The 26,210-nt window shown below is 46.3% G+C and overlaps 1 protein-coding gene across 2 annotated transcripts in view; it reads right to left on the bottom strand.

Annotated features, from left to right (window-relative positions):
* The window catches only part of STX11 (syntaxin 11), a 48,709-nt gene that overhangs the window by 21,801 nt on the left and 698 nt on the right, over positions 1 to 26,210 (bottom strand). The window lies entirely within an intron of this gene.

Genomic DNA, 26,210 nt, shown 5'->3' with positions numbered 1-26,210 from the left:
GAGGGGCAAACGGGGCAGCTGCCCTGGGCCCAGTTACTCATGGGGGGCCCAAAGCAGCTTCCCCGTGGGCCCCGCTGCCTTTTTTTTTTTTAAATATTTCCCTACCTAGTATTGCGGCTGCACCGGGGCCCACACACTAAGGGGGCCCACCGGGTGGCCCATACCCTTAGGGCCACCCAGTGAGCATGTTCCAGCAGGGATCCGGTCGTCGCTGTGGCCCTTTAAGTGACGTCCGCGAATCTCTTCCTCCCACCTCAGACATCGGGCCGCGCGGGAGGCTGCTGAGCCAGGATCCAGTGAGGAGGGGGAGCAAGCAGAGCCAGACTCCCAACTACCACAGCCAGCACACTGGACCCCAGGGAAGGAAGCCTCTTTCAAAGGTAGGAAACTGAAGAGTGTCTGTCTGTGTGTGTGTCAGTATGTATGCATGTCTGTGTGTGTGTGTCAGTATGTCTGTCTGTGTGTGTGTCAGTATGTATGTCTGTGTGTGTGTGTCAGTATGTATGTCTGTGTGTGTCAGTATGTCTGTGTGTGTCAGTATGTCTGTGTGTGTCAGTATGTCTGTGTGTGTCAGTATGTCTGTGTGTGTCAGTATGTCTGTGTGTGTCAGTATGTCTGTGTCTTTATGTATGTCGGTGTGCCAGTCAGTATGTCTGTGTGTGTGTCTTTATGTATGTCGGTGTGCCAGTCAGTATGTCTGTGTATGTGTCAGTATGTGTGTCTGTCACAGTGTCAGTATGTGTGTCTGTCACAGTGTCAGTATGTGTGTCTGTCACAGTGTCAGTATGTGTGTCTGTCACAGTGTCAGTATGTGTGTCTGTCACAGTGTCAGTATGTGTGTCTGTCACAGTGTCAGTATGTGTGTCTGTCACAGTGTCAGTATGTGTGTCTGTCACAGTGTCAGTATGTGTGTCTGTCACAGTGTCAGTATGTGTGTCTGTCACAGTGTCAGTATGTGTGTCTGTCACAGTGTCAGTGTGTCTGTCACAGTGTCAGTGTGTCTGTCACAGTGTCAGTGTGTCTGTCACAGTGTCAGTGTGTCTGTCACAGTGTCAGTGTGTCTGTCACAGTGTCAGTGTGTCTGTCACAGTGTCAGTGTGTCTGTCACAGTGTCAGTGTGTCTGTCACAGTGTCAGTGTGTCTGTCACAGTGTCAGTGTGTCTGTCACAGTGTCAGTGTGTCTGTCACAGTGTCAGTGTGTCTGTCACAGTGTCAGTGTGTCTCTGTATGTTGTCAGTATGTATCTGTGTGTGTGCCAGTGTGTATACCTGTGCATGTATCTGTATGTAGCCAATGTGTGTATCTGCATTTGTCAGGTTATGTATCTGTGTGTCTGTATGTTGTCATTGTGTGTGTCTGTGTATCTGTATGTTGTCAGTGTATCTGCGTGTGTGTCAGTGTGTGCATCTGTGTGTCTGCATGTGTGCCAGGTTGTGTGTGTGTGTCAGGGTACCTGAGGTCTCTACCTCTAAGGGAGGTAGAGACTTGGTGGTTTATCCGTCCAGGCGAGCTGTTTCCTCCGTTCCTCGCGGTCCATCCAGCCACTTAAACACCGGCCGCGAGGAATCCACATCCTTTTCTAGCAGGACGCTCAATACGTGACGTCATGACGCTATCACGAGCGACCTGTCACTCAAGTGTCCGATATCCAATCGGCACTTGTCAGAGGCGTGATTACCATCCAGAGCCAGGGTATTTAAGCTTACTTCTCTCTTCAGCTCATTGCCCTGTCGTGGTTCTAGCTTGTCTAGTCACTCAGTGCTCTGGTATTCTAGTTTGCTCTATTTGGTTTTGACTCGGCTTGTTGTACTTCCCTGCTTCTCTGTTCTCCCTTGACCCGGCTTGTCTCTCGCTTATCTGTCTTCCCGTTCCCTCGACCTCGGCTTGTCTCTGACTATTCTCTATTACTCTCGGTACGTTAGTCCGGCCATTCTAAGGCCCGGTATACGTACCTTTCCACTCTTTGTACTCTGCGTGTTGGATCCCTGTCCCGATCCTGACATTACGACAGGGCCAATGGATCCTGCAGGTACAAACAGTCAGCTTGGTTCTTCTGATCCCAGGTTTGACGCCATGGAGCATAGGATGGATCAGATGGCTCTAGCACTACAGGCACTTTTGTCTCGTGCTAGTAACCCACCTGAGGAGACACGTACTCCTTCTATTTCTCCTGCAGTCTCAGGTCTAGAGGTAGCCACTGTAGGTGCTTCTTCCCGTATTACCCCACCAGTACGTTATGGCGGGTCACCGGAGAAGTGCCGTGGTTTTCTGAACCAGATTAGCATTCATTTCGAATTACAACCCCGCTCTTATCCTACAGATAGAGCGAAGGTTGGATTTGTTATTACTTTACTCATTGAGAAAGCTCTGAGATGGGCCAATCCTTTATGGGAGAATGATAATCCACTAGTCTATAATTATAATGCCTTTGTAGCTGCGTTTAGAAGAACTTTTGACCCTCCTGGTAGAAAGGTCAATGCAGCTAGATTACTGTTGCGCCTTAGACAGGACAATCGAACACTTGTGGACTATGCACTAGAGTTCAGGTCCTTGGCGGCAGAAGTTAAGTGGAACGAACAGGCTTATATAGATGTGTTTCTGAATGGGTTATCAGATGTAATTCTTGACGAGGTCGCTACTAGAGAACTCCCTGAGAATTTGGAGGATTTAATTTCTTTTATATCTCGTATTGATGAACGCATAAGAGAGAGGCAGAACACTCGAGATAGGACCCGTAGACCCTCCTTTAAACTAGCGCCTACCTTTCAAAATTCTGAGTTCGAGGACTTACGTATTTCTGAACCTATGCAGATAGGCAGTACTCATCTCACAGAGAGAGAGAGACAGTACAGAAGAAGGGAGGGTTTATGTATGTATTGTGGAGTCAGAGGACATTTACGCCTAAATTGTCCCAATCGTTCGGGAAACGCTCGCACCTAAGTTTCTCTAGAGGACAGGCCTTGGGTGTTTCTACTTTGTCCTCTATTCACAATTACAAAGAGTTCAGGCTTCTGTTACCCGTTTCTTTGAGGTGGGAGAAGGGAGTAGTAAAGACTATGGCACTAATCGATTCTGGAGCTGCTGAGAGCTTTATAGATCAGGGTTTTGTTGCCAAGCATGCCATCCCATCCCAGTTAAAAGAGACACCACTGGCTGTTGAGGCCATCGATGGTAGACCGTTACTTGAGCCTGTTATTTTCCATGAGACCATACCGATTAACTTAACTGTTGGCATCCTACATAAAGAGGATATATCCTTAATGCTCATTTCTTCTCCGTCTATTCCCATAGTCCTGGGGTACTCCTGGTTGAGGAGACACAACCCTATTATTAATTGGGAGTCAGGGGAGATAGTTTCGTGGGGAGAGAATTGTCAAGAGAAATGCTTGCGGAAGGTCTTACCTCTCGGATTAACTAATACATCGACTACCTCTGACAATCCTACAGAGACACAAATTCCGCCTCAGTATCTAGATTTAAAGGCAGTATTTGACAAAAAGAAAGCCGATACCTTACCCCCACACAGGTCCTTTGATTGCAAAATTAACCTACTCCCTGGTACCATGCCTCCCAGAGGTCATGTATACCCATTATCTACAAAAGAGAACTCAGTTCTAGAGGAGTATATTCACGAGAATTTAAACAAGGGATTCATCAGGAGGTCCTCCTCCCCTGCCGGGGCTGGATTTTTTTTTGTTAAAAAGAAAGCTGGTTCTTTGAGACCTTGTATTGATTATCGAGGCTTGAATAAGATAACCATTAAAAATGCCTACCCGATTCCCTTGATCACCGAACTCTTCGATCGTTTGAAGGGCTCTACAATTTTCACCAAGTTAGACCTCAGAGGGGCATATAACTTGGTGAGAATCCAGCAGGGACATGAGTGGATGACGGCATTCAATACTCGATATGGTCACTATGAATATACTGTTATGCCTTTTGGGTTATGCAATGCGCCAGCTGTATTCCAGGATCTGATAAATGAGGTTCTTAGGGAATTTCAGCAAGATTGCGTCATTGTATACCTAGATGATATACTCATTCATTCTAGTGAGATTGAGACTCATCACAAGCAAGTCAGGAGGGTTTTGCACAAGCTTCTCCAGCATGGCTTGTACTGCAAGTTGGAGAAATGTAGCTTTGATCAAACCCAGGTAACCTTTCTCGGCTATGTGATCTCTGGGGAGGGATTTAAGATGGATCCGGATAAGCTCCAATCCATTCTAGAGTGGCCTTTACCCAAAGGTCTTAAAGCCATACAGAGATTTATTGGTTTTTCTAATTATTACAGGCGCTTTATTAAGGGCTATTCTTCCATTATCGCACCTATCACTAATATGACCAAACAGGGGGCTGATACTAAGAATTGGACTACTGAAGCTCTCCTTGCGTTCAAAACTCTCAAGGAGCTTTTCGCTTCCGCTCCAATTTTAGTTCACCCCGACACTTCTCTGCCTTTTCTACTTGAGGTAGACGCATCAGAGACTGGTTTAGGTGCTGTCCTATCTCAAAAGGTTGGGGGTTGATAAACCATTACATCCATGTGGATTTTTCTCTAAAAAATTGACCGGTACTGAAAGCAGATATGACATTGGTGACAGAGAATTACTAGCGGTTATCAAGGCTTTGAAAGAGTGGAGACATTTATTGGAAGGTACATTACATCCTGTTACCATTCTAACTGACCACAAAAATTTGTCTTATATCGGAGAGGCTAAGCGGTTGTCCTCCAGGCAGGCTCGTTGGTCGTTGTTTCTTACCCATTTCAATTACGTTCTGACTTACAGACCTGGGTCAAAGAATTCTAAAGCCGATGCGCTATCTCGCCAATATGAGCCCTCTGCTTCAGTTGAACCACTTATGTCCTCCATTGTACCCAAATGCAATATTATTGCTAATACCAGTCTCAAAATTCATTCTCCGCTACTTGACCAGATCTTGAAGTCACAACATCTAGCTCCCGGAAACACTCCTGAGGGAAGAAACTTTGTTCCTCCTGGGGAGGCGTGGCCTGGACACCAACCAAGATGGAAGCTTAGGCACCGTGCTCCGCCGCACCCGTACCTGTTTCCAGCGATCCCGCATCAGCCAGCACGACAAATGGGTCGTAACCGCCGCTCCGATCACCCGCAAGCCCAGAGGGACCCTCAGTCAGGCTCGCAGCAAGGTACGATGGACGGCTTTCTGCAGCCGCCACGTGGCAATGGCGGCGGGGATGAAAGCCCGGCCCCGGCCGCACACCAATCAGCCCTAGCCACGGGAGGAGAATCCACGGCCATAGACAGGATTGAGGGGGAACTGAGGCGCATAGCAGCAGCTATGGCTACCAAAGCTGATCTCCTCACCCTAACCACCACCATACAGGATGCACTGAGGGCAGAAATAGCGGGCCTCCGTACAGAGGTAACAGCCCATGCGGGCAGCATCCAGGCCCTAGAACAGGCGGCAGAAAATAACTCCACCAGGATCAACGCGACAGACGTCGCCATAGCCAGGCAAGGGGACGTGATCCTACACATGCGCAGGAATCTGGAGGACCTCGATAACAGAGGCCGCAGATGCAACATAAGAATAAGGGGGATCCCTGAAGCAGGTGAAGGAGAGAAAGCTGAAGAGGTATTAACAAACTTATTCCGCTCTATCTTGCAAACTGATACCCCGCCAGCGTTTGAATTTGAAAGGGCACATAGGGCCCTACGCCCACGCTCCGCTGAGGAGGGCCCAAGAGATATGATCTGTTGCCTACACTCGTTCCCGATTAAAGACGCGATAATGAGAAAAGCCCGGGAACGCCCAACATGGCCCTTCCAGGACACTCACGTATCCCTGTACAATGATCTCTCTCCTTACACGCTGGAAGCCCGGAGAGCACTCAAACCAATAACCAATGCGCTACGTGAACGCAATATTAAATACAAATGGGGATTTCCTTTTGCCCTGATGGCCAGACATCAAGATAAATGGCTGACGGCCAGCTGGCCGGATGACATCCCACGACTCCTTGACGCCCTGAACATACCACATATCCAGTTTACGGACTGGGTTCTGGACGCTTCCAGACCGGCCCCAAGGATACAAAGAGCAGCCCGCAGACGAGGGGGGCAATCACCGCCGGGACCTTTGCAACGGAGACGCCCGGGGAGAGGTGAACAGGCTGAGTGAATACAGTACACCACACACCAAGCGGATGATCGGCCCATGGCAGCACCTGGTAAGGTAACTCACCACCCCTGAACTACATATGGGCCCCCCACCACACAACAGTACTTGGTAAACAAGGGGAGTCACACGACACTACCTAGCAACCCTCATGGGGACAGCGGCCATTTCATCATCTACCACCCCCCACGCACGTACACATAGCAATCATACTGTTGGCTTTGGGAGGGGGGTTAATGGGGGAGGGGAGGGAAATACAAGTGCGCCAAGAGTTGGGACTCTGAGGTGGGGATTGAAGGAGATCTGGCTGCCAACATGAGACCTCAGTGGCGCGACACTCCGATGGGGAGCCCCGCGGGGCGGCATTGTTCACACTCGGGGATATCTGCAGGAGCCCCTTATTAGGGGAACTGGCCAATGGGACTCTGGAGGGCCTCCAATCTGCCTCTATGTGGCTGCCTACACCCCTCCTGCATTCCTTTGGGTGGTGTGGGTTTGGGGGGGCGGGGGGGGCGCACCGGGTCACTGGGCCAATGCACACTTGGAAGAACTAGGCTATCCAGCCAATGCTAACCCACCGGACCACCAAAAGACGTAACCATGGCGCCACCTTGTGCACTACCACTTATGTTATTAATAGCCCTTACGCCCGAATCCCAAAGGACGTATGCCCCTGAAGCATGAGAAAGGGTCACGGACACTTTTCACAATGCATGCTATATAATGTTGAGCATCCATGCAGGGATGGTGGGCAGAATAAAGGCAATCAATAGTAAGGGTACACGCTGTAGCATGAGGAAAAAGTACCACTAGGACTCGCACACGTGAACAGCCATAACCGACAGACAGGGTCAGGTAGAGCAAGAGAAAGTAGCAAGGAATCAGTGACTGACACAAAGCGAAAGAATGGGGGGGAAGGGGGGGGGGAGGAGGGAAGCCTAACAGGGGACATTCACACACTAACTGGCAGAGACACCACCCGGGACGTACACGACTGCATCGGACTACAGGGGAGGACGGAGCCCTTTGGTAGACGAGACTTAGACAACTACAGGACGATAGGGAACAGAACGCAACGCTGACGCTTAAGGTGACCACAGAAGGGGTATGACTGCTACACACTCACTGCAACCCGAGACTCAATAAGGTGACGCATGGGAAAGAGGGGGTCAACGCACGTAGTGAAGGACTGATGACAACCCCTATAGCACACATGTGATTAATGCTGTACTGCCCCGCAACAGCACGAGATCTGAGGGGGGCCCGTGAGGGGGATCAGGGCGCAGGCCAAGGGAAATCCACTGGCACACGCCAGACAACCATGGAGCCGAGATAGACGCAATCACAGGTGTTCTGTATTACAAAAAATGTACCCTATGTTGTTGTTTTATTGTTAAATATGGCTTTGGCCAAATGTTTGAGATGGATCTTTTATTTCATGTTAGAATGTTAGCCACCACGGGTAGCGGCGGATACGAGCTCTCTGAACAAGACACACACTCTTTCCAACTTGGACAGGTGCGGACCACTCACCTCACACCACACTCGTGCTTACACATATACGGCGGCACCCTACGGGCTTTGACCTACTGGTCTGGTTACTGGGGCAAACCCACGGGGCTACTGTCCGTAGCACGAGCCACCTCTTCACCAGAGGCTGACAGACCGAGATATCTCCTATCCCGGTCACAGTACCCGCCTAGTCGGGCAACTGTTCAATCTCCTTCTCTTCTCTCTCTCCCTATCCTTCCTCTCCACCCTATTACCCACTGTACCCTCTCTCATACCCCTCCCATCCCAGCCCTACTACTGCCCTCTTACCTGGGGGGGCGCGACGGGGGTCCGGGCACCTGAAACGGGCTGACCACAACGGGGGTGGGCACCGAACGATGGCCAACGGCAATGTACCCAATGACACGAGGGCGTATCGCCCTGCTCCCCTGACTGTCCTCACCCTTAATTGTCGGGGCCTGAACGCGCCCGAACGGAGAACCCACATATTACGAGACATGAAGAAGAGACGCGTCTCGATCGCGCTATTGCAAGAAACACACTTCAAAAAGAACGCCGCACCTACACTCCGGAGCCGACATTACCCGATTAACCATTTCTGCAACCACCCTATGACCAAAAGGGCGGGCGTGGCCATCCTGATCGCTGGAGATCTGGAATTCACGCTGCTAGACAGCCTACAGGATGACCAGGGACGCTTCCTGTTCCTGAAAGGGACCATTGCGGGGATGCTTTACACGCTCGCTACCGTTTACACACCCAATAAGAGACAAGCCCAATTTCTCAGGACGACACTGGGCAAACTCGGAGAATTCTCCGAGGGCACGCTAATCCTAGGGGGAGACCTTAACACCACCTTAAACCCCATCGTAGACTCATCAACGGGCCATAGCAGCATCACCCAACTTCATATACGCTCCATACACCGGACCCTGGGAGACATGGATCTTGTGGACTGTTGGAGGACTCTTCACCCCACCACAAGGGATTACACCTACTACTCCTCGCTACATAATAGATACTCGCGTATCGACTACATCTTCATAAGACAAGCGGGACTAACGCGCCTCCTCTCCGCCAAAATCGACCCGGCAACGTGGTCAGATCATGGTCCCGTGACCATTGAACTCGAATCGCCACTCTTCCGACCTGGCACTTGGACATGGAGACTCAACGAGGCCCTCCTTCTGGATCATGGGGTGCGCGGGCAAATATCGGAAGAACTGATACGATACTTCCAGGAAAACGACACGCCAGGAACCTCTCCGGTCTCTATATGGGAGGCCCACAAATGTGTTATCAGGGGTGTCCTCATTCGGATGGCATCTAAAAGGAAAAGGGAAACCACTCGAGAAATGGCAGACCTCTACAAATCGATTACGAAGCTAGAGCAGCAACACAAGAGGACGCAGCTTATGGAAACATACGGGGAACTAATGCAGGCAAGACGCCAACTGAGGGACCTCCTTACAAAACGCCACCTACGTTCCCTGCAACAATCGAAGGGCTTCTTCTACACCCATGCCAACAAAGGTGGCAAATACTTGGCACGGCTCCTGAAAGGCAATACGCACCGCACGCAGGTTCGCACCCTACGACTCCCCTCGGGCGCCACGACGGCATTCCCGGACCAGATCGCTGAAGAATTCCGACGCTACTACCAATCGCTGTACAACCTACAGGACCGGGACGGAGAAATGGACGGGATACCCGAACATGGCAGTACCCAGGACTACTTAAGGGAGGCTGTGACGAAAACCTTACATCCAGACGTTGCAGGAGACTTGGACGCTGCAGTCACGCCGGAAGACATCCAGGCAGCCCTGAAATCCACCAAAACGGGAAAAGCACCAGGCCCCGATGGCCTACCCTCCGGGTATTATAAGACCTTCTCGCCGATCCTGCTGCCCTGGCTGACTAAAGCCATCAATGCTGTGGCGGAGGGGGAAAACTTCGGAAAAGAATCTTTAGCAGCAATAATAACGGTACTGCCAAAACCTGGGAAAGACCTGACGGCCTGCGGCAGCTACCGCCCGATTTCATTGCTAAACGTGGACACCAAGTTGTTCACGAAGGTTTTAGCAACCAGACTCCAAAGGGTCCTCCCATCGCTGGTACACGCAGACCAGACGGGGTTTATACCCGGCCGAGAGGCACGTGACAGTACCCTGAGGTTGTTCGCAATCCAGCGCAGGGCGAGAACGATGCGAAAACCACTCCTATTGCTTTCCACGGACGCCGAAAAGGCCTTTGATCGGGTGAAATGGCCCTACATGCTCGCCACCTTAGGCCACTTGGGAATGGGGCCTAAACTCCTCACCTGGATACGCGCTCTATACCATGAACCAAGGGCAGCGGTGAGAGTAAACGGAGCGCTCACAGCACAGTTTAAGATCTCCAACGGCACGAGACAGGGCTGCCCACTCTCACCGTTACTGTTTGCCCTCTCCCTGGAACCGTTACTACAGACGATCAGACAACACCCAGACATTCAGGGACTCTCCTGGCGGGGCACAGAACATAAGGTGGCCGCATACGCGGACGACCTTATGTTTTTTGTAACTAACCCCAGAATCACGATGCCCAACATCATGGCAGTGACGGAATACTTCGGCAAATTGGCAGGTTTCAAGCTTAACCTTTCCAAATGTGAAGTACTTAACGTCAACCTACCGGAGGAGGAATACTCAGCTCTAGCATCTCTGTTTCCCTTCAGGTGGTGCTCCGGTAGGATGAAATACCTCGGGGTGTGGATAACGAGAGACCCGAACGACCTGTACTCACAAAATTTTACGCCGCTACTGGAAACTATAATGGCGGACCTAAATAAATGGGCATACCCACATGTATCTTGGCATGGGCGGATCGCAGTCTTGAAAATGAACATCCTACCAAGACTCCTATATCCGTTCCAGACGATCCCATTAGCAATACCCCCATCATTCTTTGCCAAGCTAAAATCAGCGGTCATCCACTACATATGGAGAGGCGAACGCTCGAGACTTCGTCATGACATTCTATGCTTGCCGCGACACAGAGGAGGCATGGCACTACCCGATTTTAAAAGGTACCACCAGGCCACTGTCCTTCAATGCATCCTAGACCTACACGCAGACCCACAAAGGCGCAAACAATGGGTTAATCTGGCACAAGAGGAACGGGGGGCACATCTACAGGCTGCGGTTTGGGGGACACAGGTGAACGCAAACCTGGACCGGGAAAAGGAAGATATCGTAGCACAAACGCTCACCAACTGGAGACGCATGAGGGAACAAGTACACATTTCACCCACGCCAAGCCCCATGTTGTCCATCACCTACAACGACGCAATAGGGGGGGAGCTCACATTGACGTCCCTCCCTTTCAGAGGAGGCTGCGAATATGTCCCAATCATGAAGATACTACAGGACGGCAACATAAAGGCACTGGACACCCTCCTAGGGGATACTCCCTGGAACCAGCTCATAGCATTCAGGTACATGCAAGTGACACACTTCTACAAACACATGCGTAATAGAGAACGCCTACACCGCACCCTGACGTGGTTTGAAGCATTGTGCGAAAAAGGCAAACCCGTGGGAAAAGCAATCTCCATATTTTATCAACACCTCTTAGTTGGACACCTTACGGAAAACAACACCTTCCGCAGACAATGGGAAACCATGCTCAACACTACCTTCACACCCACACAGTGGGAGAACGCCTTGATCTGGCAACACAAGAGCACCATCAGCTCACTATACCAGGAAACAAACTACAAGATCATCGCGTCCTGGTACCGAACACCGGCGCTCCTCCACAGGATCTTCCCGCCAACCCCTCCAACTTGTTGGAGGTGCCAAGAGGAAAGGGGCACGTTGATCCATATTTGGTGGGAGTGCAGCGCTCTTGCTCCCTACTGGGAGTTAATACGACAAAACATAATTGACGTCCTGGGAGAGATACCCGAATGGAACGCGGCCCTAGCTCTACTGCATATTTCACAAATGCCGATAGCACGGTATAAAAAATCGATCTTACGCCACCTACTCAACGCTGCCAGGGCTCTGATCCCTATATATTGGAAAAAAACAGAGACCCCCGGTGTGGAGGAATGGATACGCAGAGTGGAGGACATTCAGGGGGCAGAGGCGATGCAGGCATCTCTACTAGGCAGAGGGGACAGACACGCAGAGCTGTGGCGCCCTTGGTTCGCATATGTGTCCAGAATTCGATAAGGTGGCACGGGGGGGGGGCCCGGAGCCTCGGGGCGGACCCCACGTCTCAATTCATAGTTCAATACCCGCAACCTTACCCTTTTCCCTCTCCCTTCTTCTAGGTCACGACTCTTGTGACTATAATACACTCACCTTCCATACCATATACAAGCACCTACATTTGATTTTACTGAAAACAAGCCACGATCACACGACCAGAAGAAAAACAAACAAGACACACTACCACTGTAAATGCTACCCATGGACACACATTCAGATACGGCAGAACTGAGAGCAGACATACGGCACAACGACGGAGAGGGCAGCTCGGACAGGGTGCACATGAAACCCCACCAGACCTAATATACCGGGACATGAGAGCAGAGAATACATAGGCAACTGACATGACGCAGGCCCACTACGTACATATCACGTGCGAGGCCACCCGCCATAGGTCCTCATACAGAATGTGGACACCCATAAGCGACAGGGAGAGCTCGTAGACGCTGTCTACTACAAACGAATTACATAATACATATGACGTTGGGACAAAAATAAAAGTTGACCCACAACACTGCTAATATGCTTACAGAGGGCCATAAGGCGTAAACATGTCCTGAAATTATGTTTGTTACTACTGAAGGCCTGCGAGCCTAACCTCCCCGTTCTACTCCCCTTACATGTCTTGAAACAACGTTTGTCATTACCAAAGGCCTGCGAGCCTAACCCTCCTGTTATATTTCCCTTAGTTGTATTATCCCAAAAAAAAAAAAAAAAAGAGGGAAAATGAAACAAATCGCAACAATATAATGGAGCTCTGCTACTTGGAATGATGATTTATGATTCAAATTGTCCGAAACCACATTTGTATGTCAATTGTTTTTTCATGACGGCCTGCGAGCCGACTTGTTATCTTATCCTACAACCAACAAATAAAGAGATTTACAAAAAAAAAAAAACTTTGTTCCTCCTGAACTTCAACTGGAGCTCTTACAGTGTTTTCACGAAAGTAAAATAGCTGGTCATCCTGGTATTCGCAAGACATACTCTTTGATATCCAAGGATTTCTGGTGGCCTTCACTTCGAAAAGATATTGAGGAGTTCGTCGCAGCTTGTGAAACTTGTGCCAAGACTAAACTACCTCATGCATCTCCATGTGGCCTGTTACACCCCTTGGACATTCCTGAGAAACCTTGGTCCTGTTTGTCCATAGACTTTATCGTTGATTTGCCTGCTTCCAAGAGACAGACTGTTATTCTCACGGTAGTGGATAGATTTACTAAGATGGCCCATTTCGTGCCATTACCTAAACTTCCGACTTCTCCTGAATTGGCGGAGATTTTTGCAAGAGAGGTTTTTCGCCTACATGGGATTCCTTCGGAGATTGTTTCTGATAGAGGCTCTCAATTTGTCTCACGTTTCTGGAGATCCTTTTGTTCTCAAATGGGCATCAAATTGAACTTCTCCTCGGCCTATCACCCTCAGTCTAACGGAGCTGCTGAACGTACCAATCAAAAGATCGAACAGTATCTGCGTTGCTTTGTTTCCGAACACCAGGACGATTGGGTCGGTCTGATTCCTTGGGCGGAGTTCGCACACAATAACCTTGTTTGCGATTCAACTCGCTCTAGCCCTTTCTTCATGAACTATGGCTTTCATCCCTCGATTTTTCCTTCGGTTTCCTCTTCTCAGGGGATACCGTCGGTTGATGATCATGTCGCCAACCTGAAGAAATTATGGGATCAGACTCGGCAAATTCTGTTACATAGTTCCTCGTTGTTCAAGAAACACGCTGACAAGCATAGAAGAGCGGCTCCTGTTTTTGTTCCTGGGGATAGGGTATGGCTAAGTACTAAGAATATTCGACTAAAAGTTCCATCTATGAAATTTGCTCCTCGCTACATAGGCCCTTACAGGGTTCTCACTCGTATCAATCCGGTTGCGTATCGCCTTGCTCTGCCACCTGCCTTACGCATTCCTAACTCTTTTCATGTCTCCTTGTTGAAACCTCTTATTTGCAACAAATTCTCCTCTAAAGTCTCCTCGCCTCGTCCTGTTCAGGTGGAGGGTCGGGAGGAGTACGAGGTAAGCTCCATCGTTGATTCCAGAATTTCAAGGGGAAAATTGCAATATCTGGTCAACTGGAGGGGATATGGTCCTGAGGAGAGGAGTTGGGTACCTCAGGAGGACGTTCATGCTTCTCGCCTTCGCAGAGCATTTCACCTCCGCTTCCCATCTCGCCCCGGTTCCTTCCGCCCGGTGGGCGTATCTGAGAGGGGGGGTACTGTCAGGGTACCTGAGGTCTCTACCTCTAAGGGAGGTAGAGACTTGGTGGTTTATCCGTCCAGGCGAGCTGTTTCCTCCGTTCCTCGCGGTTCATCCAGCCACTTAAACACCGGCCGCGAGGAATCCACATCCTTTTCTAGCAGGACGCTCAATACGTGACGTCATGACGCTATCACGAGCGACCTGTCACTCAAGTGTCCGATATCCAATCGGCACTTGTCAGAGGCGTGATTACCATCCAGAGCCAGGGTATTTAAGCTTACTTCTCTCTTCAGCTCATTGCCCTGTCGTGGTTCTAGCTTGTCTAGTCACTCAGTGCTCTGGTATTCTAGTTTGCTCTATTTGGTTTTGACTCGGCTTGTTGTACTTCCCTGCTTCTCTGTTCTCCCTTGACCCGGCTTGTCTCTCGCTTATCTGTCTTCCCGTTCCCTCGACCTCGGCTTGTCTCTGACTATTCTCTATTACTCTCGGTACGTTAGTCCGGCCATTCTAAGGCCCGGTATACGTACCTTTCCACTCTTTGTACTCTGCGTGTTGGATCCCTGTCCCGATCCTGACAGTGTGTCAGTGTGTGTAAATGTGTCTGTATAGCTGCATCTGTATGATTGTGTATATCTTTGTATCTGCAAGTGTTTGTGTGTGTATGTGTATCACTGTGTGTGTGTGTTTGTGACAGTGCATGTGTATTTATGCATACATCTCAGCATTCAACACTACACGCAAATACACACCTGCATTCAAACTTCAATACTACATATAAACACACCTTTTTAAAAACAACAAAATTATATATAGACACACCAGTGTATTCATAAACCAACACTACACATAAATGCATACTTGCATTTAAATGCCATCTCCACATAAAAAAACACCCCTACATTCACACAAACATACTCCATACAAAAACATGCTTACACTCAAACACACAAATACTGCTCAGTGCTAAATACAACCCTACATGCATGGGAAAATGGTAGCGCCCCAGCTGACAAAGCATTGTTGGAGTTGCATGACAGATGGGGATCTACCTTTTGCCCCCTCTTGCCCAAAATAATTAATGCACCAGAGCCCTCTCTACTTTACGTCCGCCTCTGCGTTGGGGTGGGGGGCATGATTGCATGCCAGGGAGGGGACGACAGGGTTCAGGGGGCCCAAGCAAATGTTTGCCCAGGGTCCAATCCATATTAAAGACAGCCCTGACTTCGCCCCGAATGCTCCTCTATAAGGAGCAATTGATTTGACATTCATAGTGGAAGGGATGCTTCCCCTAAGATGTAATGGGAGGCGGACTGGGCAACAGCACTGAAGGAGTCTCGGCACTGGGATAAATGTGGATAAAAACTTTTACTTTGAAGGTGGAGCGAGCTGAATCTAAATGTGCTCTAAGACACTGTAGCATTTGGAACACAATATTGTATTCCTTACATTGTAGTGTTCTTTTAACCCCTTAAGGACAGAGCTTCAGAAGCTTGACTTACACTTAATGACACAAGCAATTTTAGCATTTTCTTGCTGTTTGCGTTCAACTGCAATTTGCATCTCTCTCATTTATTGCACCGACACATATTATATACTGTTTTTTAAAGGACAGAAAGGGCTTTAATTTGATATAACATATAAATATATAAATGCTTACTTATTATAAAAAAAATACAGAAAAATGCAAAAAAAATGAAAAATATTGTTTTTTTTTACAGTTTTTGCAATCATAATGTGTGCATAATTAGTGCAGGTTAAGGAAAGTAATTAAAAATAAATTCATTTGTTCTGATTTACAGAATATATAATGTGTCTGGGATTTTAAGTTTTTTTTGGTAGTTACAGGTCACAAAGCACAAGGAGTAAAATAAAATTTTAATATGGAGCGATTTTAGAATTTGGTATGTTTGTCTTGTAAGCCTAATAGCCATAAAATAAAACAAAATTGCCACACAAAAGTATATATTTATATAAAGTAGACATCACAGGCTATTTACCTAAGGTTGTTTTGACACTTTCTACGTAGCCATTTTACCGCCAACCTCTGCTAAATATTGGAGTAAAATTGTGTTTTTGGGGGGTTTTCGCACACAAACGTATAACAAAGAACTTCTCATGTGTATTTTGTAAAGTTGTTGTGTGCTATTCCTGTACAAAGTTTTATTATGTGTTCAGTTACTTCTGCTGAGTACAACGGTACCCCCATTGTATGTCTTTGGCACTATTTTGTGAAGCTACAGTGCCATACAGGAGACCTGTCCTTTTCAGTATTCACAGTAGAATTTTGAGAGACGGATTTAATGAGCCTATGCTTCCATTTGGGGTATTATAACAGTTTGACTGTTCAAAAACCCCCACAAAGGCCTACCATTTGTAAAAGTAGACACTCCAGGGTATCTCATAAGGTGCATATTGTGCCTTAACATGCCCCCATTTTTTTACCATTACATGCCAAAGTATGTGGTAAAAAATAATTTTGTGCATTTTTTACATACGGATTGCATTTTTGCTGGGCATTTTGTATATTTCATATGTGCCACTAAGTTCAAACCCCCCAAATTATGCTCAGCTAAGTCTTCTGAGTAAAAGGACACCCCCATTGTATGTCTTTGGCACTATTTTGTGAAGCTACAGTGGCATATTGGAGACCAAGCCATATCAGTTTTACAGAACTTTGAATTTTGACGCTGGACCTATGTGCAATTTCCAAGCATCTTCGTAAGTTTTAAATTCAAACTACCCCACAAAGGCCTACCATTTCTTAAAGTAGACACCCCAGGGTATTTCAAAAGGCATATTTTGAACCTTAGCGTGGGATAATTTTTCCGCTAGCTTGTACCAGGTGTAGTGGTAATAAGCGTTTTTTCTGCCTTTTTGACACACAAAGTGAGTTTGCACAGTATATTTTGCAAACCTTATGTGTACCACCACTCTATAATACTTTATATGTTGCTCAGCTATGTCGGCTGAGTACAAAAATACCCCCGTATGTACCTTTGCCAGGTATATGTGGACATCGGAGGGGCACATTTGGGACACAGCCATTCCATTTTTTTTCAAACTTTACATTTTTACGCTGTGCCCATGTCCCATTTTAGAGTATTTTACCAGGCTATATAATCCAAATACCCCACAAAGGCCTACCATTTCTTAAAGTAGACACCCCAGGGTATTTCAAAAGGCATATTTTGAACCTTAGCGTGGGATCATTTTTCCGCTAGCTTGTACCAGGTGTAGTGGTAATAAGCGTTTTTTCTGCCTTTTTGACACACAAAGTGAGTTTGCACAGTATATTTTGCAAACCTTATGTGTACCACCACTCTATAATACTTTATATGTTGCTCAGCTATGTCGGCTGAGTACAAAAATACCCCCGTATGTACCTTTGCCAGGTATATGTGGACATCGGAGGGGCACATTTGGGACACAGCCATTCCATTTTTTTTCAAACTTTACATTTTTACGCTGTGCCCATGTCCCATTTTAGAGTATTTTACCAGGCTATATAATCCAAATACCCCATAAAGCCATACCATTTCTTAAAGAAGACATCCCAGGGCATTTCAAAAGGCATATTTTGAACCTTAGCGTGGGATCATTTTTCCGCTAGCTTGTACCAGGTGTAGTGGTAATGAGCGTTATTAAATGTATTTTTTTACTTTTTAAAACTATTTTTTAAACTTTTGTTTTGCTTATTCATTTTTTTAAAGTTTCCTAAACTTTCGTAAAACTTTTTTTTACAGATTTAACATTTTTCTAAGCTTTTTCTTTTACTGTTAACCCCTAACTAGCAGTAAGCAGCACTAACAGTAAATTCCCCATTTTCCCATAACTCCCACCCACCCCAGCTAGCAAAATATTTAATTATACAATATTTAAATTAGTTAATTAAATAAATTTAACCCCTGAGGGTTAAAAAATAAATAAAAGTTAATCGTCAGGGGTTAAAAAAAAATTAGATCACAGTATAATACTGTGATCTGTATTTTGATCACTGTAGGCAGTGATAGACTGGCAGGCAAGGGGTTAATTTTTATTTGGACTGGGTAAAGGGTTTATTTTTTTTTATTTTTTACTTAAACGTTATTAAAACTTTTTTTTAACTTAATTTTTAACTTTTTAAACCTTATTTTGAAACGTTTTTTTAATGTTAACCCCTAGTTAGCCTAACACCAAATCCCCCAATTCCCCACTAACTTCCACCCTCCCCAGCTAGCTAAATTTATAATTTTAAAATATTTAAATTAATTAATAAAATAAATTTAACCCCTGAGGGTTAAAAAAAAAAAAAGAATTAACCCTCAGGGGTTAAAAAAAAAATCAGATCATATTAAAATGTAATCCCTGTAGTCAGTGATCAATTGGCAGGGAAGGGGTTAATTTTTTATTAATATGGGTAAAGGGGGGGTGGGATTTTAATTTAACTTTTTTTTTTAACACCAGGGGGCAGGATCACTGCAGATCCGTCTCCCTGCACTTCACACTGAACCCGGAAGTGCAGGGAGGCGGAGGTGAGTATAGAGAGCACATGTGCCCGCTCTGGCATGCTGTCAGAGCGGGCACATGTACTCTGACAGCCCGATCCGGTGCTCCCGGTCTGCCTCTAATGCAGAGGCAGACCGGAGCACCATTAACCCCACGATCGCGGCGATCTGGGGTTAATTTTACCGCGTGACGGACGAGGTCCGTCACCCGTCGTTAAGGGCATCCCCAGGATGACGGACCTCGTCCGTCACCAGTCGTGAAGGGGTTAAGAAAGTAAAAGGGGATAGTTCAAAGATAGGCTGGAAACGTTTGGCTGGGGCACTGCAGTTGTGATGGTGCTTGCAGTGTTTGTTTAAAGGGTTAGTCCAACCCAGGGCTGGTGCCACCTACAGGCGAAGTAGGCGCCTGCCTAGGGCGCATATTTGGTAGGGGCGCTGCTTCTACATGTGCCGCGGCAGCATCCACGCCGCAGCAGCACTGAAGAGAGCGATTGAGGCGCCCGGCGCTGTGTCACCCTGCCTGCCGAAACTGTATTACTCCCCTACCCACCCTGCTATATTGGGCTGAGGGGGAGCTAACTTGAATCTCCCTTCCCACCTTGTACGAAATAGAAATTTTACTACTTTCCACATAAATTTTCTACACATCACATATTGCCGCACATAACACTTACAGCAGCCCAAACGTATTACTAACAGATACTCACAGTGCTGCACATACCACTCACAGCAACCCACTCGCAGACACTGATAGCTATACACACACACACATTACACAGCCTTATACATCACTCACAGAAAGCCACAACATACACGTCACACATAGCTACAACACTTTCATCCATCCTACACAAGACACACACACACCACACAGCCACTAAACATTCTAATAAATGTTCACTTACCTAACAATAAAAAAATAGCACAGGGAAAGAATTTCCTGGTGCACACCCTAATAAAATGGGCTGCACATGCCTATGCGCAGCATGTGCTGGCTTTACTGCAGTCTGGGCAAATGAGCAGTCCAGGCAGACCAAACAATGAGCATTAATACTGGTCAGTTGCCCAGACAGCTGTAGAAGCAGTCCCTCAGGGATGGGGCATATGTGATGTCATAACATGGGCAAGACATTGTGAGGGGGTGGCATATAATTTTTTTGCCTAGGGCAGCAAAAATCCTTGCATCAGGCCTGCTCCAATCACCATGATCACTTCAGTGATTTGAAGTGGTCATGGTGCTAGGATTCTTGATGTGCAGTGTTTCTACTTGGAGGAAGGCCTACTCCAAATCAGGCAGGTGGTTTTACTATTGTGGCTGATCAAGGTATGGCACGTGTGCAGCAAACACTGATCCACCAACAGCAGAGAATCACAGGAACCAAGGCTTCCCTATGAAAGTAATTTCTGCTGTAAACTACAGTTCATAATATATATATATATATACACACAAGTTCGAAATCTGGCACTCTACCTGGACGAAAAGTTTCTCAAATAATGCCTCGGTGCTGCAGAGCGTGGATATGTAGAAACACTGATGAGACAGAGCACTCCAAAGGACTTGGTGAAAAATTATTTATCTGTGTGCAAAGGAATCGACGTTTCGTCCCGCAGGTCTTTATCAAGATCTTGATAAAGACCTGCGGGTCGAAACGTCGATTCCTTTGCACACAGATAAATAATTTTTCACCAAGTCCTTTGGAGTGCTCTGTCTCATCAGTTTTTCTATATATATACATATACATATATATATATATATATATATATATATATATATATATATATATATATATACACACATACACACACACACACACTTAAACACCTAAAGCTCGTCAGAAAATTAAAGGGTTTTTGGTGTTTGCAGTGTTACTTTAAAGGGACTCTCCAGTGCCAGGAAAACAATCCATTTTCCTGGCACTGCAGGTCCCCTCTACCTCCCAATCCCTGGTTGCTGAAGGGGTGAAAACCCCTTCAGTTACTTACCTGAGACCCCCTTACCTGTCCCTCGGCGGTGGTTTGGGTCCAATGGGCAGAAGTGGCCTGGGTGCCTGGAGTGTCCCTTTAACCCCTTAAGGACACATGACATGTGTGACACGTCATGATTCCCTTTTATTCCAGAAGTTTGGTCCTTAAGGGGTTAAGCATATTGAAAACTGTACTTTTAAGGAAAAATTTGTGTAGTAGATAAAATAGGGTTTTTTGTGACTATGACTAAGAGGGTGTTATTGCCATAACGGTTTAATAATAATAATAATAAACAAAAATATTCCGAAATATGATGAAGAGAATCACTAAAAATCACACAAACCATAAAAGCTCATTAGCCATAAGATACTAAATACATAATATATAACTCATAATAAAAAACACAATTCTAGCCTAAATGTAACGCAGTACAATGCATTCTTATTAATAAAATGTTTCAAATCTACCTTTTACTTTGTTGGGTGTTCAGTTTCTTACACAGCTATTTCAAGTCAGTTGTGTTGACTTTTACATGTCACTTAGAAATATAGAACAGCTGAGCGTGAGATGAATAAACCCCTTCCTGAGAGACTGAAGGAGGAGCTATGGTTTCTTTTTACATTTTTCTTGTTACAACCATATATTTCAAGTCATCAGGGCTGTGGTATTCCTATCAAGCAAAGTGGACATGTAGATCCTGGAACCATACAGGGAGTTTCCCCCCCCCCTCTTCTTTTTAGCCTTGCCACGGACAAGTCGATCACAGAATCCGCATTCCATTTATGTGTGGGGTTGTGAATGCCAAGAAGTTGGAAGCTAATGGAGGGGAGGGTAAAAGAAACAGACCAGTGGCATGATTGTGTCTTGCCTCTGCCCAAAGAGTTGGACCCATTCCAAAAGGTGGCTGCTTACCAATCAAGCATGCCAGTTCCTTGGTGTCCCCCCCCAAAAAAAACAGAAGACCATGGAACAGTTGGGACTGTCCTGCTGAAATCTGTGCAAGTCACAAGGAGCTTCACTGAATACCACAGTATACTCTGCAGGCACTAGAGATGTATGGGGGGCAATGGAAATGGGCTAACTGGCTATTGGTTATGTAGGACTATAGGCATACTGGCTGTTTGAGGGTGCGACAATAGGTAGTAGGCTATGGACATTGAAGAGGGATATTTTAATTTTTTTTTTTTTTTTTTAATATGTACATTTTTATACAACAGGCCTTTACACACGGGAGCCTGCCCACACATGAGTCAAGTGGATTTGGCTACTGCACGTGCCCCTCACACAAGTACAAATTTTATTTTATTTTTTAATTCCCCAACCTTGACAAAAAAATACAATTTAGGGTGAATTATCTTAGCATGATGGCTTATCTAAATGTTACAGCATAGGTAATAAGTACTATAGAAGTACAGTCACAGGAAATCTTGCATGTAATGGGCAAAATTACAACGTGATTCATTTCTATTAGTTGAACTTCTAAGTTATTATAGGGCAATCTATAGTGGTTTAATGCAGCTTATTCTGTTAACATTTGACAAAGCTGGGGGGCGGAGCCTAACCTTGAGCCGAAGCGGACGCCATCTCACATCGCTCCGATCGCAAAACTGAAAAAACTGTGGGTTTTCGGGGGGGGGGACTCACCCCACAAATGCTCGCATAAACACCGGCACACTCTACGGAGCACACCAAGAGACACCACATGCCGTTTCTACACACCGCTAAAGCAAAACGACAAAAGCGGAGGCCTGGGGCCTACAGATCACCCACAAGCCTAGACCTATCTGCATTAATTGACTGCCTGGAGCCCCTGGAGGACTCAGACAGTGAGGCTTACCTGCCCACTCCCCTCCATAACCGGACACCAATCATGGGGCGACGGACACAGAGGCAGAACCAGGAAAGACCCTCTGGGACCAGAGATATAGGGTCCATGCTCCAGCAGCAGCCATTGACCAAAATGGCAGCGACGGCGGGACCCGAGAATGTGCCTGACTGCTCAGAAGGGACACAACCTGCCCCGACCTCTGAACAGGTACTTCACCCTGCAGGGGACACGGAGGGATCGGCCCCGGTCACACAACGTGACTTTCGTAACCTGATCATGGAGATAAAAGGCATACTAGCAGCCGATGTGGCAGGGATAAAAGCAGACCTACAAGCTGTAACAGACAGGGTAGCAACCTCTGAGGGCGACATCACTGACCTCAAGAGGGGCCGGTCTACCCTATCGGACACTGTCTTCACCCTACAAGCGACGCAACAAGCCCTAGCACTCCACTACACGGCCCTAGACGACAGGTCACGGCGCAATCACCTGAAAATGAGGGGCATACCCGACCCGATCACACCCGAAGAGCTCCCTCACTATATACGGAGGATGGTGGCCACAGTGCTTCCACCAAACCAAGCAAAGAAGTTTTCCCTAGATGGGATATACCGACTGCCAATCTCAGGCAAAGCTCAGGCGCCAGTGACAAGAGATGTCATAGTCCGCTGCTCTACAGCACAAGATAAACAATCCCTGCTGACAGCACTACGGGGCAAGTCACCTCTAACATTTGAAGGCTCCTCACTCTCCTTCTACCAAGATCTTACCAGGGCTACTCTGCAATGGAGAAGAGCCTTGAATCCTGTAACCAACCGGCTCCGATCGGCCGGAATGGAATATCACTGGAGATCACCCAGGTTCCTAGTAGTGTCGCATGAGGGGACTATACACAAAATATCTACACCGGCCGAAGCTCCACAATTTTTACTGAAACTGGGACCTACTGACCCGAATACGGACCCTGCACAACGACCCAACCCGCAGGCACGAAACCCACAGAGAACTGTCCCCTCCACGTCTGGGAAGATACCGACCTCCTCACCTGGGACTTGAATACAGAGGAGATGGACAGCTGCGAAGCTGTAGTCCGAACTCTTTGTGTGTAGTTTAACTGTGCTTACTAATTTTCATATTCTGTTTCACTATCCATATTTTAGACTGTTGTATGGCTAGACATAATACATTTAGAAAACTGGGCAGACTAGATGGGCCGAATGGTTCTTATCTGCCGTCACATTCTATGTTTCTATGTTTCTATCTAGCATCCACCCGTTGATAGAAGCTCCGGCTTCTAGTAGACAGGGCACTCACCCATTTAGTACGGGGATTGCACTAACACCCACAATCCTCCCCCCCCCCCCCACTGCCCCCTTGGTTAGGGGTACTTTTAGAAGGCAGTTGTACCACTCACCTGACCCTTAGTCACAATAAAATGTACATTAGCTATGCCGCTGTTCTCCCAAAGCTACTATGCTCTCATGTTCCGATGTCAATGTTTGGTTGTCACACTCTTGACCAGTTTGTCATCTCAAGACTTAAGTTGTCACCTGTAATATATCTTATATGCCCCATGTCCCCTTATATCTCCCCCCCCCCCCCCTTTTAAAAACCTGGAGATGCGTGCAAAGGGAGGTTTTTATTATTGCCATTTAAACAGTCCCTTTAATGATGGCAACCTATTATTGCATAGAGTTGTTTATGTATTTGCCGCGACTATAACCGAATTGTGAAATGTGGAAGACCTTAATGGAGACTTTAAACAAAAAAATACATTCTACCAAAATCAAAGAGAGGCAATGTTTATTTAGTTTAAGAAATAGATTTAAAAGACTACTTTTTATTCTGAAACAGATACATAGTCCTTGACTATTGCAGAGCAAAATTACAGCTCTATTATTATAAAGCAATGTCTAAGTAATGTGTGCAGAGGTGTGACATGTATTCCTCACACTATAGTTCCGGAATAAATGTTTATCCCCCCCCCCAACCCCTCTCTCTGAAGTGGTCAGGTAATTTTACTTACCTTTTCTCCATCACTGGACTAGTCTTGCTGCGGCTGGCCTCGCCTCCATGGCTGAGATAATTAATCTAGATGAGCTCAGGCAATCCAATGCTTTCCTGTAGGAAAGCATTGGAAGGCTATTGCGCTTGTGCTGCAAAACGTCATGTTGCACCAGTCGGAACCTCCTCAGAGATGCACTGAACCAATGCATCTCTCTATGGGGAGAGTTTAGCGGAGACGCTGAACACTGTGCAGCACAGAACTAGGAAGCAACTCTAGCGGCCATCTCAGTGACTGTACCTAGAGAAGCAGCAATGTAAACAATAAAATGCCTGCAGGGACACCAGAGCCACTACATTAAACTGTCCCTTTAAATGTGAGAGATTGACTGAAAATAGCATAAACTCTGCTACAAGTTCCACCGACTCTGTATGCAAGCAGCATTTCCATTTGGTTAAAGGTGAATATGAGTCAGAATCAGGTGGCACAAGATAACTTGTCATATTTGCATACTTTCCCTGAGTGACTTCAGAAAAGATAATTATGCTAAATCACATGTTAACAGGCCTATTGCCTGCATATGTGTTAATGTACTTATTATTGAAACTGTATCTGCCAGAATACTTTTCCAGCCACAGTTTAGGATATCCACAGCTTCTATGTCAGTGTATTTAATCTTTTTGGAATACTTTGAAAGGGTACTTTAAAGCACCCAAACAGATTTAGTACAATATGTAGGTTAAGGTCCCGTTGGGTATTAAATCATTATGTTTTGCTCCATACCCCACCCCTTTCTGACCCTCTACCCAAATATGCATGGTTTCGGATTTTGCTACAAAGTAAATAAACAAATACTACCAAACAGAATGTTAGGTTTCTGAGAGTTGCAGTTCAATTGTCACTTTTTTTTCCATGTGGAACTACAACTCCCATAGCCATTGTTGTGCCCATAAAACACGGCTTATGAGATAAGCACAGCAGACCTACAAAACATTAACAGCAGAACTGGCTGAAACACTTCCTGGTTTGAGAAGAGATCTCTCCAGAAGAAGCACATTTTAAATAAGAGATTATTATATATATATATATATATATATATACACACACACACACCTCCCAGTATTAGACAGTATGTACTTGGGGTAGCAGAGTGGAGTAGACAGTATATTGTACAACATGAAGCTGCAGGGAATTCACAGATATTTCTATAATAAAGTCCCATGGGTGCAAAAGTGTAAACTGGGACACAGTGCCACAAAACAACTTCATAGCAACGGTCACAATTTACACCTTTTCAAAACAGGTCTAAAACCACAGTAGGGAAGAGTTAAAGGGCATCAGGTATCTCCATTCACTCGTTTATGCCAGAGTACTCAGCAAATCCTTTTACATCAGGCCAATCCCAGCAAGGCTTCCGCAATGATGGGAATTCATAGTTGTAGTTTTGGCAGTACTGTAGTTTTATTTAGGTACCAACAGAATTTATAATACGATTAATCACACATCATATATGCAGTCTGTCTCTGAGTCTACTGGCATTGATGGAGTTAATCATTTGATTACAAAAAGGTGCATGCAACAAATTGACACCTTTCTTGGGAATAGAAATCAGTGTGTGCTTGATCATTAGATGGGAATATGTGATGCTTGCATTGGCAGAGTAATCCAATCCCATGAGTTCACTAGCAAGACAGGAGCTCAAAACACACAATGATATATTTACATACGTTCTGACTTTAGTTATCAATAAAAAGGACAACACTTACACTCTCTAAACTAGTGCTAGAGGCTTT

This window comes from Pelobates fuscus, chromosome 2 (assembly GCF_036172605.1).
Source record: "Pelobates fuscus isolate aPelFus1 chromosome 2, aPelFus1.pri, whole genome shotgun sequence".
NCBI lineage: Eukaryota > Metazoa > Chordata > Amphibia > Anura > Pelobatidae > Pelobates > Pelobates fuscus.
This window is presented reverse-complemented; position numbering and strand designations above follow the sequence as displayed.